Source organism: Bufo bufo, chromosome 2, assembly GCF_905171765.1.
Source record: "Bufo bufo chromosome 2, aBufBuf1.1, whole genome shotgun sequence".
Classification (NCBI taxonomy): Eukaryota; Metazoa; Chordata; class Amphibia; order Anura; family Bufonidae; genus Bufo; species Bufo bufo.
Window position 1 is genome coordinate 717,868,360 of NC_053390.1, and position 16,099 is coordinate 717,884,458.

Below are 16,099 nucleotides of genomic sequence, written 5' to 3' on the forward strand. Positions count from 1 at the left end.
TAAAACCCTATTCAAAGTCCTGACTAACTACCAGTATAAACAGACCCCAGAGGTAGGTGAGTTCATACATAGGAATACCTAGTGTCCTAACTCACCCAAAGGACCCTAGTACTAATGTCAGGACTGAGACAACCTGTTCCTCCAAAAGGAAGGATGAACAGGAGTCTCCCTCAGGCCTTAATACAAATGACAGGGATACCGGAGGTATCCGAACCAGAGAATATGCCAAATTGCGGGTGAAACCCATATGACCCAAAAAATTGCGACTTACCAGTGTACTCCTGTCTAAGATTGTTTATGGCAAACTCTTCCAAAGACAAAAACAAGGAGTATTCCTCCTGGTTCTCAGAGACAAAACATCTTAAGTAAGTCTCCAGACTCTGATTAGTGTGCTCCATCTGTCCATTCGTCTGAGGATTAAAAGCAGAAGAAAAAGAAAGAATAACTGTCTTTCCAGATGAATTAGGCAGATCAGTAATAAAATCCATAGACAAGTAAGTCCATGGCCTGGACGGTATGGGCAACAGAAGTAGAGATCCAGAAGGCCGACACATAGTCCTCAACACACTTACGCAACCCCGGCCACCAGAATCTATGAGAGAAGAGGTCGGCAGTGGATCTACTCCCAGGGTGTCATGTAAGAACCATACAGTGATGTTCCTCAAACACCTTATGACGCAATTCTGATGGAACAAGCAATTTCCCAGAGGGGCAAGACTCTGGTGCATCTCCCTGAGCCTCTAACACCTTCACCTCTAGGTCAGGGTATAGAGCGGATATCACCACCCCCTTCGACAGTATTGGACTCGGATTTTCAAAATCACCACCTCCAGGAAAACTATGTGACAAGGCATCTGCCTTGATGTTCTTAACCCCAGGATAAGTGACAATGAAATTGAATCTGGTGAAAAACAAAGACCATCTGGCCTGCCTCGGGTTCAGTTGTTTAGCCGACTCCAGGTAAGCCAGTGATCTGTGAACATCATAATCGGATGAATCGCGCCCTTCCAACCAATGACACCACTCCTCAAAAGCCAACTTAATAACCAGCGACTCTCTGTTACCCACATTGTAATTTCTCTCTGCAGCAGAGAGTTTTTTAGAGAAAAATGCACATGGGCACCATTTACCAGGTGACTGGCCCTGCGATAAGACTGCTCCTACCCCCACCTCGAAAGATTGTGATACATCCGGCTGCACCAATATAGGGGGAAAAGCGAAGTACTCCTTAACAGCAGAAAAGGCTCGCAACGGCGAATCAGACTACACTGAAACATCCGTCCCTTTCTTAGTCATGTCAGTTAAGGGTTTCACCACTGTCGAATAGTTCTGAATACATTTTCGGTAATAGTTGGTGAACCCCAATAACCGCATAAGAGCCTTCAGATTTTCGGTCCAATACAGCACAGACTTTCTCTGGATCTATTCGAAAACCTGAAAATGACAGCAGATAGCATTGCACCTCATGTACAGCAAAAACACACTTCTCTAGTTTTGTGTACAATTTATTATCTCTTAGGATCTGTCTAACGCAGGGGTGCACAACCTGCGGCCCGGGGGCCACATGCGGCCCTCGATACCATTCTGTGCGGCCCCCAACCATCTGGTAACAGACATGTATGTCTATGTCTTACGGCTGCTCACATGTATCTTTCATGTATTGTCCCATTAGATGGGAATACTAGAAGTGCAACTAGACTTTTATGATACATACTGTATGTTCAATATGCCAAAAATATAGTATTTCAGTTGGTAATACCTCTTCAAGTTTTATTTTCGGCCCTTGGAATTGGTTTAGGCTGACAATGTGGCCCCCAACCAGAAAAGGTTGTGCACCCCTGGTCTAACGGGATCCTGATGAGTCTTCACGTCTCTAGAATAAATTTGTATGTTATCCAAATACACGACAACAAACCTCCCCACCAGGTGATGAAAAATGTCATTCACAAAATGCTGGAAAACCGCAGGAGCATTGGTCAACCCAAAAGGCATGACCAGGTTCTCAAAGTGACCCTCTGGAGTATTAAAAGCCGTCTTCCATTCATTCCCTTCCTTGATCCTGACCAGATTATATGCCCCCTTTAAGTCCAACTTGAAGAACACATTGGCATCAACAATCTGGTTAAACAAATCAGGAATTAAAGAGAGGTGGTAAGGATCACGGATAGTAATCCGATTGAGCTCACGGAAATCCAGACATGGCCTAAGAGTTCCGTCCTTTTTTTTTTACAAAGAAAAACCCTGCTACCACTGGAGATTTGGAAGGTCTTATGTGTCCTTTAGCCAAACTCTCGGTAATATACTCTCTCATAGCCGTTCTGTCGGGTCCGGAAAGGTTATACAACCTAGATTTGGGTAACTTAGCTCCGGGAATAAGGTTATTAGGACAATCATATTCCCAATGCAGAGGTAAATCCTGGCATCCACTTTCAGAAAATACATAGGCAAAATCAGATATAAAAGAGGGTAATGTTTAGTGTTTAAAGCAGAAAAAGTATTCAGACAATTGTCAACACAATAATCACTCCAATCCAGAATCTGTCTAGCTTGCCAATCGATTGGATTGTCCTTGCTTAACCACGGTAAACCCAGAACCAACGGAGCAGGGAGACCCTCCAACACAAAACAAGAGATGAATTCCTGATGAAAGTCATCCACTCTTAATTGGATGCCATGCACCATCTGAAAAAAAAAAACACTTCTGAGTTAGAGGTGCAGAATCAATAGCAAAAATGGAAATGTTTTTCTCTAATGCACTTGGAGACAACCCGTGCATACGGACGAACTGAGCATCAATCAGGTTCACCCCTGCCCCACTGTCGATAAACACCTCAATCCCCACAGTCTTGGACTCTAGCTCTAGCATCACCTCGGCAGTCAGGAGAAATCAGGTACTACCAGTCAAAGACAAATGCACGTTCTCTGACTCTCCTCTCACCCATCCAAGAGTCAGATGGGAATTAGACGTCCCCCTTTTTTTTTTTTTTTTTTGACGCTGAATGCATGGACATACATCGATAAAATGTCCCTTTTGTCCACAGGAAAAACACACTCCCTTCCTACGACTAATATGGTTAAAAGCAGATCCAGGAGTAGCTTCCCCTAAATGCATGGGTTCGTCCCCAGACATAAACCCAGGATTATCTTCACCCAAAGTGTCAGTGGAAGACGATATGTTATGTGATAGTACGTCCAGAGAGTGGGGGCCCCTAGATCTCTCTCTCTCAGGTGTCTATCAATGCATACTGCAAGAGACATAGCGGCTTCCAGAGACTCAGGATTCTCATGAAAGGCCAAAGCAACCTTCAGCCTCTCTGATAATCCCTGACAAAACTGACTACAGAGAGCCGTATCTTTCCACTCAGTATCCATAGCCCACCTCCTAAACTCAGAGCAATAGATCTCAGCAGAATGCTCTCCCTGAAGAAGGCCACATAGCTTGGTCTCGGCCAGGGAGGTTCGATCCGGGTCATCATAGATGAGACCCAGAGCTTTTCAAAATTCATCCACCGACCTGAGAGACTATGATCCAGTCGGCAGAGAAAAAGCCCAAGACTGAGCGTCCCCTTTAAGCGATAAAATAACCACACCAACTCTCTGAATCTCATCTCCAGATGAGTGTGAATGTAGCCTAAAATACAATTTACATGTGCGGTACGCAGGCCTGCAGGGTATAGCGATGTGAGGTCACGGTTACTAAGGCAAACGAGGGTTGCTATGGGTTACTCACAGTTTGTAGGATGACCCTGGGCAGCGTACAGCAGTGATGGAGAGGCTGGCACAGAAGGGGAACTCTCTGTATATAGGGACCAGGCCTGATGGTGGATAAGGTGCCCTGGATGTTGCAGATGTTTAATGTGCCTAGGGCAAGGTCCCTTTAAGGTTTGTGACACCAGTGCCTGTAACGGTGGCACCCCGGGTGATGATAATGGTAATAAGTGAGGAACACGTTGTTATGGTGAACCAAACTTTCTTTACTGGAAATAGTTCAACTTTATACAATTTGAATTCAGTTCCACTTTGCAGCAGTAATCAATAGCAGGCTTTACATCAATGGCAGGTAATGTTCTTTGCAAGATACTCAGAGGGTAAAAACATCACTCACAGACCAAGCTGCACTATTCCTCAAATATCCTGGCTGTCTGTATCCCAAGGCCCGTATGCCCTAATACTGGCTTTTATCCTTGGTAGAAATCCTCCTCAGGTATATATCCCTTGCTTCAGTTTAATGATCCTTCTGCCCTTCAGCTTACTTGACTAGCTGGAACACTGGCTCTGCTCTGCTCTGCTCTGGTTAGGGAACTGCAGGTTTCTCCCAGGAGGCAAACTCTTCTTTTGGGGTGAATCTTCTGAGCTAACAGAGGCTCAGGAACTTCAGGCAGGCTAGACTCCTTCACTAGCCTCCTGGTGGTAACTAGAAGCCTGGGCTGTCTAGCTGCATGTCAGGAGGAGGCCCTCAGCTTGTCTCTGGCTGGTGCCCTCTCACTTCTGTCTCTACACAGACTCCTGACTACACAGACTGACTCCTCCCTGTCTGGGTCTAAGTATATATACTAAGTGTTTCCTAGCTCCCTCTAGTGTCTAGGATGCTAAACTACACCATAATAGGCCTGCTGCACATATCACAGGGAAAATACACATAAAATACATATTAAAATGCATTAAAATGTACTGTGAAATACACTGCCACTGTCCCACAGGAGTAAGAGTACCATGTGGCCCAATTGACCCTTGTGTAGTGCCCACATTTACCTAGTGGGACACTACACATGTCTCCCTAAACAAAATGAAGTTATCACTTCTCCCAGAGAATCTGTCCGGGAGGGCAACTTTGGGTTCGAGACAGGCCTGATAACCACCACCACCACTAGGACCAGCAGCCTGTGGTCTCTAGATCTGCGAGACGGTCGTGCGGAGGTCAGCTACCTCCAGAAACAGCCCCAGCAGCTATCTGGCCAGTGCAGCAATAGGATCCATGGCTGTACTGAAACAAGCAAAAAATGATGGTTTTGGCAGTTTATAATGTCATGTTCGGGTGTGGGAGGGAAACACCACACCGAACATAGGATGGAAATAAGGCCTGGAAACTAGGGAAAGGAGATGACACCTCCTAGTAAAACCCTAATCAAAGTCCTGACTAACTACCAGTATAAACCCCAGAAGTAGGTGAGTTCATACACAGGAATAGCTAGTGTCCTAACTCACCCTAAAGGACCCTGGTACTAATTTCAGGACTGAGACAACCTGTTCCTCCAAAAGGAAGGACGAACAGGAGTCTCCCTCAGGCCTTAATACAAATTACAGGGAAATGCAACACACAAAATAACCCAAACAAAATACAAAAGGGAAAGAAAACACTTAACTTCAAGTGGCTATGGCAGCACCAGGAACTCAGCCGAGATCCACACACCAGCAATCCACAACTCAAACAGAAGCTATAAACTGCATAGCATAGTGGGCGAAACAACAATAAATAGAGAAGGTTAAATGACCATAATAGCCACACCTGGGGAAAGAAGGTGTGGCAAGCACCAGAAACAACACAGACGTCATTTGATCCAAGCGGAAAACATGTCAGATCAAACCACATGTTTCCAGTCTCACCGATCTCTTGCCACCTGTCACAGGAACGTCCGTGACAATGTCAGTTCAGAGAGAGCACTGCTGCAGCCGGACACTTCCTCTGTCAGTTAGGGGAATGTCAGCTCCAGTAAGCAGGGGGCCAGGAGAGCAGGGCAGGCCAGACAGGTGCTGGTAGTGGGAGACTCAATTATTAGGGGTACAGATAGGCCGATCTGTCACAAAGACTGGATTGTCGAACGGTGTGTTGTCTTTCTGGCGCTCGAGTTCGACACATCATGGATCGGGTTGACAGATAACTAGGAGGGGTTGGAGAAGATCTATCAGTCATGGTCCATATTGGAACCAATGACAAAGTTAGAAGTAGGTGGAGCGTCCTTAAAAATGATTTTAGGGATTTAGGTCACAAACTTTTGGCAAGGACCTTTAAAGGTAGTGTCTTCAAAAATACTACCTGTACCATGAGCCACACAAGAAAGGCAGCGGGAGATTAGGGAGGTAAACAAGTGGCTCAAAAACTGGTGTAGGAAGGTGGGGTTTGGGTTCCTGGAGAATCGGGCCGACTTCTCTGCCGTCTACAGGCTCTATCATCGGGATGAGCTGCACCTCAATGGGGAAGGGGCAGCTGTTTTGGTGGAGGAGATGGCTAGAAGGTTGGAGGAGTGTTTAAACTAGGGACTGGGGGAAGGGTAATTATGTTATAGGAGGGGAAGATAGTGCAGATAGAGACGTGGAGCGAGGAAATGGAACTGGGGGAGGAATGGACGGAGGGACTAGAACAGTTCATAGGGGAAAGTGTAGGGTAAAAAATATACTAGTGTCGGCCAAACACTTTTTTCCACGCACGTTTGTTGGTTGCTATGCATTACAGTGATTGGCTGGCCAGAACGCGTCATCGGGTGCTATATAGCACCCGATGACATGTGGTTCAGCTCAGTCTTACACAGGGAGAGCTGCAGCAGAAGGGACAGATAGTGTAGGGACAGGAATAGTTTTTTTTTTTTAGGCAGGGTTTACTGTTTTAAGGTGTTAGAGACCCAAAGGTCCTTTTAAGGACTATTGTTTTATCTGGCTGCCTTATATGTTATTAGCGCAACCTGCGCTAAATTGCGTACACTTGTTTGGCTGCTGCTGACAGTGACACAACCTCTGCTACATCTGTTGTGTTACATTTGTGCTGTGAAATTCAGCGCAATTGTTTAGCCGCTGGTGACAACGATATTAACTGCGCTACGTCTCCAGTATAACGTTAGCGCATCCGAAATATCAATGACATTCAGTGTAATTTTTTCGCCGCTGGTGACAGCGACATTACCTGCGCTACATCTCCTGTATATCGATAGGGCATCCTAAATATCAGTGACATTCAGTCAAATTTGTTTGCTGCTGGTGGCAGCGACATTACCTGTGCTACAATTCCTATATAACGTTTGGCTATCCTAAATATCAATGACATTCACTCAAATTACCTGTGCTAAATCTCCTGTATAATGTTTGCCCATCCTAAATATCAGTGACATTCACTGTAATTTATTTGCGCATACACTTACAAAACCTGCGCTACTGTATATGTGACATACTTGCAAGCATATATACCATTTAATATGCAGAAGGCGAGCAGTAAGGGATGGGGAAGTGGCCGTGCTACTGATGGTGCATGCAGAGGCCGTGGCCCTGTGCGTGGTAAAACTGTGCATGCTGGCAGAGCACAAGAAGCACACTCACCCACGATACCTAGCTTCATGTCCCAGTTTGCAGGACACCCCTCTCGATGTCACACCAGTGCGACCAGGTGGTCGGTTGGATTGCAGCAGATAATGCTTCCAGTCGGTTAGGCACCACCCTGTGTTCCACAAAGTCCAGTCTCAATAGCAAAGAGTCAGCAAAATCCTCACCCTGATCCTACTTCCTCCCACTATGGAGAGTCTAGGCAAACAAGTGATCCCACACTCGGATATTCTGAGGAGCGCTTTTTATCGCCATTCCTTGATTTGGGCCTCTCGCCAAGCCCGCTTGAAGAGGGACATGAGGAGATCTTGTGCACTGATTCCTAAACTCTTGAGCATCCACAGTCAGAAGAAGATGACGGTGGGGAACGGCAATTAGTGTTTCACAAGGTAGATGATGATGATGAGACACAGTTGCCAATAAGTCAATGGCAATTAGTGTCTCTAGAGGTTGATTATGAGGATGAGACACAGTTGTCAATAAGTGAGGTTCTTGTTAGGTCAACAAGTCAGGAGGATGACTAGAGTGAGGAAGTGGAAGAGGAGGTGGTGGACGATAAAATCACTGACCCAACCTGGGAAGGTGGCAAGCCGAGAGAGGACAGCAGTACAGAGGGGGAGGGATCTGCAGCACCGCAACAGGCTGGAAGAGGCAGTGGGGTGGCAAAAGGGAGAAGGCGGGCCACACCAAACAGGCCCGCAACTTTTCCCCCGAGCACAAATTACGTGCTGGCCAATCACCTGTCCAAGACGCAGTCCCGGATGCCTCCCACCCTGCACCTGGCCCTTGGCAAGCACCATCAGCTAGCATATCCACTTCTGTGTGCCAGCGCAGCATTCAGATGTCCATACCCCAGGCCTTTGAACGAAAGCGCAAATACCCAGCCACCCACCCACAGTCCATAGCACTAAATGCGCACCTTTCCAAATTGCTGGACCTGAAAATGTTGCCATTTAGGCTTGTGGACACTGAGGCTTTCCGCAGCCTGATGGCGGCGGCGGTCTCTCGTTACTCAGTCCCCAGCCGCCAATATTTTTCCCCGTGTGCCGTCCCCGCCTTACACCAGCATGTGTCCCGTGAAATTTTAATCTTTTTTTTCTCCTTTTTAGTTCAGTTATATAAGAAACATATACAAAATCAGAAAAATCCAAATATCCGTAATACATAAATCAGTAATATTATAACATTTTACCTCAAATACCCACCCCCCACCCTTTGGAGAAGAGGGAAAAAACAAAACAAAAAAAAACATTACCCGTGCCCTGACCAACACAGTTATTGGGAAGGTCCACTCAACCACTGACACATGAACAAGTGCTTTTGGCCAGTGATGCTACATTTCCCTGACGGCACACTGGGTGAACGTTGTGGAGGCCGGGAGTGAGTTGTACCCTGGGATGGCACAGGTGCTACAGACGCCAAGAATTGCGGGCCCTACTTCCATCAGGATTTCCGCCCTCACCTACATTAGTGGCTGCAACCCCCCCTTCTCCTCCTCCACCTCCTCCTCCACTACCACCTCTGAATTCTCATCTTGCAGCACCAGTCAGCCATCTGTCAGTAGCTGGAATCAGTGTAGCACTGCAGTGGGGAAGCGGCAACAGGCCGTGCTGAAACTTATTTGCTTAGGTGATAAACAGCACACCGCCGCAGAGCTGTGGCAGGGGATAAGGGACCAGTCTGAGCTGTGGCTCTCGCCACTCAACCTAACACCAGGCATGGTTGTGTCTGATAATGGCCGTAACTTGGTGGCGGCTTTGGAGCTCGGCAAGCTCACACACATACCATGCCTAGCCCACGTGTTCAACTTAGTGGTTCAGCAGTTTCTCAAAACCTACTCCAATTTGCCTGAGCTACTGGTGAAGGTGCGCCGCATGTGTGCCCATTTCCGAAAGTCATCTACAGCTGCCGCCGGTCTGGCAACACTGCAGCAGCGCTTGCAATTGCCAGCTCAGCGACTGTTGTGCAACATGAGCACGTGCTGGAACTCCACGTTCCACATGTTGGCCAGGCTTTGTGAGCAGCAGAGGGGCAGAATACCAGCTGCAACATGGTCGTCGCCTTTCCAGTCAGCTTACGCTCTTCACAAGCGATGAATGGGCATGGATGTTTGACCTCTGTGAGGTTTGACGCAACTTTGAGGAATCAACACAGATGGTGAGCGGCGATGCCGCTATTATCAGCGTAACCATCCCACTTCTGTTTCTACTGAAACTCTCGCTGCTCACAATGAAGGCGGACACTTTGCATCTGAAAGAGGTGTAAATGTGGGAACACAGTGCACTGGGTGATAGCTAGACCACCCTCCGTTCGTCTTCTCAGCACGAATTGGATGATGATGATGAGGAGGAGGAGCAGGAGATGGTTGCCTCCGCTACAGAGGGTAGTACCCATAGCAGGTTTATTCCATCTGTTCAGCATGGATGGGCTGAAGAGGAGGAAGAGGATGAGGAGATTGATCCGAGAGATTGAGAGTCATCTTCCTGATGAGGACAGCGAAGTCTTGTCTGTTGGGACTCTGGCACACATGGCTGACTTTATGTTATGCTGCCTTTCCCGTGACCCTCGCGTTATGCGCACTTTGGCCAACACCGATTACTGGCTGTTCACCCTTCTTGACCCCCGCTACAAAGAAAACTTCTCATCTCTCATTCCTGTGGTAGAGAGGACTAGCAAAATGGTACAATACCAGAAGGTCCTTGTGGAAAAATTGCTCCAAAAATTTCCAGCTGACAACGCTGGCGACAGAGTACGTAGTTCCTTGGGCAACCAAGGAGGGGAGACGAGGGGAAACACAGCAGTTCCAACAGAGGAAGGGCAACACTCTTCAAGGCCTAGGACAGTTTCCTGACACCCCGCCAGCACCCTCACCCTGATGTGCAGCCTACTGTCACAAAGAGGGAAAAGTTTTGGAAATGGTGAAGGAGTACGTAGCAGACCGTGTCAGCGTCCTCAGTGATCCCTCTGTGCCTTACAACTATTGGGTGTCCAACTGAAAATGCTGAAAGGTCGACTCTTATCAAAATGAACAAGGCCTGGATAGCCCCTGACTTCTCTACTGCACCAGAGGAAAGTGGCTGAACGTAAAGACACTTTAAATGTGTTTTTTTATGGTGTATTGAATACACTGTATTCTCGTGCACCACTTCCAACACAAAAAAGGGTATATGGTTCAATCTTCCTTTTCTCATCCTCCTCCATCATATCAACATGCTTATTACGCTGCCTTCGCTCCTACTGTTTTAGAGGGTCAGCTCAGCAGCAGACCCTCACCCCTAATGTTTTAAAAGGTCACCAGCAGGCCCTCGCCCATAATGTTTTAGCTGGTCAGATCAGCAGCAGGCCCTCGCCCCAAATGTTTTAGAGGGTCAGCTCAGCAGCAGACCCTCAGTCCTAATTTTTTTAGATGGTTAGATCAGCAGCAGGCCCTTGCCCCTAATGTTTTAGATGGTCAGCTCAGCAGCAGACCTTCACCCCAATGTTTTAGATGGTCAGATCAGCATCAGACCCTCACACCTAATGTTTTAGATGGTCAGATCAGCAACAGGCCCTCACCCCTAATTTTTTAGATGGTCAGCTCAGCAGCAGACTCTCACCCCTAATTTTTTAGATGGTCAGATCAGCAGCAGGCCCTCGCCCCTAATGTTTTAGAGGGTCAGCTCAGCAGCAGACCCTCACCCCTAATTTTTTAATTGGTCAGATTAGCAGCAAGCCCTCGCCCCTAATGTTTTAGAGGCTCACCAGCAGGCCCTTGCTCCTAATGTTTTTGAGGGTCACCAGCAGGCCAGCAATCATAATTTTTCAAGGGGGCATATGATGCCCTCCTTTATGTGTAATAAAGGGTGTATTGGAGTGCTGGTTCGTTGTAATTTTTGGCAGCCCTTTCACTTAGTGCATAGGCTTTATGAGTGTAGGAGTCCCACTACCTGAACAATTGTACCACAATGTGAATGAGGCCCTCCTTGATGTGATATACAGGTTGTATCGGAGTGCCTATTCCTTGTAATTTTTGGCAGCACTTGCACTTTATATACAAATAAATATACAGGAAAGAATGTTTCCTAACAATTTTTCCTCTAAAATCGATTTTATCCTCAGTTTGGTGCATATTATTGTCAGTCTGTAAAAGTGGCGTACTACTCAGACTACTCGGGAACAGCATGGGGAGGATGTCTGGATGCATCTTGGACTCCCAGGTTGCTGCGTTCCCTCCCCATGCTGTTCCCGAACCATTTCAGTGGTGTTTCCATCAATTTCTGACCTTTTCCTATGAACCAGACACCCTCCCCTCTTCAGAGCAGGGGGTGCCTGGTTTAATGCTCGGGTTCTCCCATTGACTTCCATTGTGCTCGGATGCTCTGTAGAGCACCCTAGCATCCCAAAGTGTTCTACTCGAGCACCCGAGCACTTTGCTGCTCGATCAACACTAATGTATACTAATGCCAGAAGCCTGACTAATAAAACTGGTGAACTGGAATTAGTGATGTGTGAGGACGACCATGACATAGCAGGAATAGCTGAGACATGGCTGGATGAAAGCTATGACTGGGTGGTTAACGTACAGGGTTACATTCTGTTTAGAAAGGATCATCAAAACCGGAGCGGAGGAGGGGTTTGCCTTTATGTAAAGTCCTGTCTAAAGCCCACACTCTGAAAGATATAAGTGAGGGACATGAACATGTGGTGTCACTGTGGGTTGAAATACATGGAGGAAAAAACAATAATAAAATACAAATAGGAGTTTATTATAAGCCACCTAATATACCAGAGTCCACAGAAAATCTACTTCTAAACTAAATGGCCGAGGCGGTAAATCATAATGAGGTCCCAGATATAGACTGGGAAACTAAAACTTGTACATCTCATAAAGGAAACAGGTTCTTGGCAATAACTAAAGACATTTACCTTTCCCAACTGGTTCAGGACCCGACTAGAAGGACGGCCATACTGGACTTAGTATTAACCAATAGACCTGACATAACAACAGATGTGCAGGTTTGGGGACACCTGGGAAATATTGACCATAAAGTAATAACCTTCCAATTATCATTATCATCCCTGAAGTGTTTCTTCAGGGAGGAACAAAAATACCAAACTTCAAAAAAGCTAAATTTAGCCAACTAAGAGAGGCCATAGGCCTAACTAACTGGAACAAAGTCCTCAAAAATATAAAATACTGCCACAAAATGTGATATTTTTAAAAGCATCTATGGAACTCTCTGCCTGAGGAGGTGGTGATGGTGAGTACAATAAAGGAATTCAAGAGGGGCCTGGATGTATTTCTGGAGTGTAATAATATTACAGGATATAGCTACTAGAGATCCAGGGAGATATTCTGATTGCCTGATTGGAGTCGGGAAGGAATTTTTTATTCCCCTAAACTGAGGAAAATTGGCTTCTACCTCACAGTTTTTTTTTGCCTTCCTCTGGATCAACTTGCAGGAAAACAGGCCGAACTGGATGGACAAATGTCTTTTTTCGGCCTTATGTACTATGTTACTATGTTACTATCCTAAAATCTAATTGTGAGAGGTGCATACCTTATGGGAATAAAAGGTGAAGGAGCAAGAAAAAATGAATGTGGATAAATAGTAATGTAAAGAAAGCAATAAATGTCAAATAGAAAGCATTTAAATCACTAAAACAGGAGGATGACAAATAGAAAGCATTTAAATCACTAAAACAGGAGGATGGCGAGGAAGCATTGAAAAACTATAAGGAAAAAAACTGAATATGTAAGACAAATAAAAAAACAAAGCCAAACTAGAGACCGGGAGATTAATTGCCAAAGAGAGTAAAACTAACCTTAAAATGTTCTTCAATTATATAAATGGTAAGAAGTATAAATCTAAAGGTGTTGGCCCTTTACAGAGTGATGAGGGGGGAGTTGCAGAGAGGAATGAGGAGAAATCAAAGCTATTTATATATTTATATATATTTATATATTTTTTTTCTCCACTGTATTCACTGTGTGAACAGGGTCAAATACATCACTCCAATACTTACTAATAAGCGGGGAAGAAGCTCTTAGCGCAAATAATTGATCAAAAATATGTCGGGCCCATCTACCAGACGTCAAGGTGGCTTCTCATCAGATGGGACCTCTGGAGTGCTGTTCCGTTTTTTGGTTATATGTATATTATAGAGGAATAGGCATCCTCTTTGGAACTTGGCACTCCCCGTCCACCCCCTGGTGCTTTTAATCAGAGTAACAATGGAGCAGGACCCCCCGTGTTAGAGTAGGTCCCATCTGATGAGAAGCCACCTAGACGTCTGGTAGATGGGCCCGACATATTTTTGATCAATTATATGCGCTAAGAGCTTCTTCCCCGCTTAATAGTAAGTATTGGAGTCATGTATTTGACCCTGTTCACACATTCACCTGTTCACCCATTCTTAGTGCATTTAGTAGTGTGCTGCTAATTTTTTAGTTTATATATATATATATATATAAAAAAAAAATAATATATATATATATATATATATATATATATTACATAGAGATGTATACTGACCAGGGGGCATACATACATCCCCATATATACACATACATCCCCTGGACATTCCTATGAAAAAGGGTCAATGTACAGTCAGGTTCATATACTAGGACATCGACACAATTGTAACATTTTTGGCTCTATACACCACCACAATGGATTTGAAATGAAAAGAACAAGATGTGCTTTAACCACAGACTGTCAACTTTAATTTGAGGGTATTTCAAATCAGGTGAACGGTGTAGGAATTACAACAGTTTGCATATGTGCCTCCCATTTGTTAAGGAACCAAAAGTAATGGAACAATTGGCTTCTCAGCTGTTCCATGGCCAGATATGTGTTATTCCCTCATTATCACAATTACAATGAGAAGATAAAAGGTCCAGAGTTCATTTCAAGTGTGCTATTTGCATTTGGAATATTTTGCTGTCAACTCTCAAGATGAGATCCAAAGAGCTGTCACTATCAGTGTAGCAAGCCATCATTAGGCTGAAAAAACAAAACAAACTCATCAGAGACATAGCAAAAACATTAGGCGTGGCCAAAACAACTGTTTGGAACATTCTGAAAAAGAAGGAACGCTCCGGTGAGCTCAGCAACACCAAAAGACCCGGAAGACCACGGAAAACAACTGTGGTGGATGACCGAAGAATTCTTTCCCTGGTGAAGAAAACACCCTTCACAACAGTTGGCCAGATCAAGAACACTCTCCAGGAGGTAGGTGTATGTGTGTCAAAGTAAAAAATCAAGAGAAGACTTCACTAGAGTGAATACAGAGGGTTCACCACAAGATGTAAACCATTAGTGAGCCTCAAAAACAGGAAGGCCAGATTAGAGTTTGCCAAACGACATCTAAAAAACCCATCACAGTTCTGGAACAACATCCTATGGACAGATGAGACCAAGATCAACTTGTACCAGAGTGATGGGAAGAGAAGATTATGGAGAAAGAAAGGAACTGCTCATGATCCTAAGCATACCACCTCATCAGTGAAGCATTGTGGTGGTAATGTCATGGCGTGGGCATGTATAGCTACCAATAGAACTGGTTCTCTTGTATTTATTGATGATGTGACTGCTGACAAAAGCAGCAGGATGAATTCTGAAGTGTTTCGGACAATATTATCTGCTCATATTCAGCCAAATGCTTCAGAACTCATTGGACGGTGCTTCACAGTGCAGATGGATAATGCCATAAAAGCATACTGCAAAAGTAACCAAAGAGTTTTTTAAGGGAAAGAAGTGGAATGTTATGCAATGGCCAAGTCAATCACGTGACCTGAATCCGATTGAGCATGCATTTCACTTGCTGAAGACAAAACTGAAGGGAAAATGCCCCAAGAACAAGCAGGAACTGAAGACAGTTGCAGTAGAGGCCTGGCAGAGCATCACCAGGGATGAAACCTAGCATCTGGTGATGTCTATGCGTTCCAGACTTCAGGCTGTAATTGACTGCAAAGGATCTGCAACCAAGTATTAAAAAGTGAAAGTTTAATTTATGATTATTATTCTGTCCTATTCTGTACTTTTGGTTCCATAACAAGTGGGAGGCACAAATGCAAACTGTTGTAATTCCTACACCATTCACCTGATTTGGATGTAAATACCCTCAAATTAAAGCTGACAGTCAGCAGTTAAAGCACATCTTGTTTGTTTCATTTCATTGTTTTGGTGTATAGAGCCAAAAATTTTAGAATTGTGTCGATGTCCCAATATTTATGGACCTGACTGTATATGCATATCTGTAAGGGCATATATGTATATATATATACAGTACAGACCAAAAGTTTGGACACACCTTCTCATTCAAAGAGTTTTCTTTATTTTCATGACTATGAAAATTGTAGATTCACACTGAAGGCATCAAAACTACGAATTAACACATGTGGAATTATATACATAACAAACAAGTGTGAAACAACTGAAAATATGTCATATTCTAGGTTCTTCAAAGTAGCCACCTTTTGCTTTGATTACTGCTTTGCACACTCTTGGCATTCTCTTGATGAGCTTCAAGAAGTAGTCCCCTGAAATGGTTTTCACTTCACAGGTGTGCCCTGTCAGGTTTAATAAGTGGGATTTCTTGCCTTATAAATGGGGTTGGGACCATCAGTTGCATTGAGGAGAAGTCAGGTGGATACACAGCTGATAGTCCTACTGAATAGACTGTTAGAATTTGTATTATGGCAAGAAAAAAGCAGCTAAGTAAAGAAAAACGAGTGGCCATCATTACTTTAAGAAATTAAGGTCAGTCAGTTAGCCGAAAAATTGGGAAAACTTTGAAAGTAAGGGCT